The sequence below is a fragment of the Spermophilus citellus genome (genome assembly GCF_964194105.1).
Source record: "Spermophilus citellus genome assembly, chromosome: 10".
NCBI lineage: Eukaryota > Metazoa > Chordata > Mammalia > Rodentia > Sciuridae > Spermophilus > Spermophilus citellus.
The window spans coordinates 126,914,013-126,916,423 of NC_138197.1; positions in this window are offsets into that span (position 1 = coordinate 126,914,013).

Sequence of the window (2,411 nt, forward strand, 5' to 3'; positions counted from 1 at the left end):
CTTTACTTCTGGTTTCTTCCACTTCGCACGTTTCCAAGGTCCATCCGTGTTGTAGCCAAGCATCTGAATTTCATTCCCTTTTTAGGCTGAATAATAGTCCCCTACACGTAGATGTCACCTGTTCCTTATCTGTTCCTCTGTTGGCCACTTGGGCTGCATCACCTTTTGGCACTGGGAACATGGGGTGCACTTGTCTAAGTCCCTCCTCTGGGTCCCTTCTAGGATGTTCCCGGGGTGAGACTGCAGCTCACGTGGGAAGTCTGCATTTAATGGTTTTTTTTTTTTTTTTTTTTTTTTTTTGGCAGTACTGGGGATTGAACCTGAGGCACTCTACCCCTGAACTACATCCCCAGCCCTTTTTAAATTTCATTTTGGAAAAAAAAAAAGAAAGAAAGAACTAAATTTCATCTTGAGTCAGGTCCTGCTCAGTTGCTGAGGCTGGCCTTGAACTGGGTGGGGATCCTCATGCCTCGGCCTCCCAAGTCCCTGGGTCCCAGGCGTGGGCCACACCTGGCGGTGCTTGACTTCCTAAGGAAGTTCCGTTCCGCTACACTGCGCGCACTGCGCTGCTCCACGGGACGTTTCTTGCTAATTCACTTCGACTTGTTCAGCTTCGGCAAATCTTCTCCGGTCTGACTAAGCTGCATCTGAACAGACCCGCCACTTCCCTTGTCCTCTGGCGCTTGCTTTTATTGCCATTTTAGGGGTCACCCTGCAGAGGGTCCCAGACGTCCAGCTAAAGCCCGGTGCTCTGGGCATCTCCAGCCCCAGGTTCTCAGGTTTCCGACTGCGACTCAAAGGTCCTTTGTGCTAGGACCAGGACATGTGGCCCTCACCCTGAGGCTGGGGGACAGGGTCTGCGAGGGGACTTCCAGGCCGTGATGGTGGATGGGGACCAGGATGAGGCCATGTTCCCCTCAAAACCTCCGGGGGAGGCCGCTGGAGGTGGGATGGCTGGGGACGGGGAGGGGTTCGGCCAAGCAGTGGGGCTGTGACAACGGAAATGGGGAGGAAGAGGCCGGGGTGGGGACAGATGAATGGGGGAGACCAGAGAGAGGCCAGGTCCCCTGGAGGCCCACCAGAGAGAGGCCAGGTCCCCCGCCCGACGGGCTGGGCTGGGAGCTGGGCCTGCTGGGAAGGGAAGCCTTGGCCTTCCCTGAGCTTAACCCGTGTCCCCAGGGTCACCGCACCTGGCCAGCCTGCCGGGGAGGGGGGGCTACCTTCTGCTGAATCTGAACGGCCCTCCACTTCCCTTGTCCTCTGGCGCTTGCTTTTATTGCCACTTTAGGGGTCACCCGGCCAAGCAGTGCACCCCCTGCTGGGCTGCGGAGGCCCCTCTGCGTGGAACCCTGAAGCCACGCGCCCTTCCCTGGGGCCTGTGCCAGGGTCGTGAGTGACCTCTGGATGTCCAAAGGTCCGGAACTCCACCTCAGAGCTGAGCTTGCCGACGCTGCGCTTTCTGCCCTCCCCAGGCCTCGGACCACCCTGTGTCTTTACCCCATAAAGACTCCCAAACCCTGCCCTCGGCGGGGGCTCTGGACACCCCCCCCCCGTCCTCCTCTTTGGCCGCCTTGTGAATAGACCCTTTCCTGTTTGCAAACCTGGTCATTGTCCTTCTGGTGTCCTGGGCCATGAGCACACGGAACTCAACCCCCAACACCAGTGGTCTCCCCCGAACCTCACTGCCCCCACCCACTAGGGGCTCACTGGGGACGGCTGTGTTCTAGCACTCTCCAGGGGTGAACACTGGACCTCACAACAACCCCCACTTCCCAGGTGAGGACCCTGCAGCTCAGAGAGGCTGAGTAACGTCCCCAGGATCACACAGCCCAGAAGTGGAGAAACCCACGCTCGTCGCCCCAAACTGCTTCTCTAACCACAGGAGTCTTTCCTGAGGGCCCTCAGGAGGGACATCACAGTCTCCACGACACGCAATGTTTCCTTCCCACGTCGTCTTGGAAGTGGGGCCACCGCCAGAGAATCCTCAGCTCTCGGGCTTGGTCCCTGGTCCTCCTTCCCTCTGCACAGACTCCTGTGGCTCTGGCCCCCCCTCTGCAGGGACAAACTCCTCTAAAGTGAGGCCCAGCCCACCCCGCGGCCTCCGCCTTCTCGGGAGCCGTGAGGGCTGCAGAGAACAAACACTTCTCTCCTTTGTCACACAGAGTAATAGACTCTTGAAAAATCACGTTCTGGAGGATCACAGCTGAGTCGTATAAGCTGGGACTCTCCATCAAAGAGCCTCGGAACCACCGGCTAATAGAATCTCAGTCGGTGACCAGAGATTCCAGGTCACTCCAGTCTCTCCAGGGCTGGGCTGAGGCAGTGACACGGAGCAGGGCAGGGAGACAGGGGGCCAGAGGGAGGAAGCCTGGGGGGGACAGGAAGGGGAGGGAGAGGCCCCGCCTGTTGTC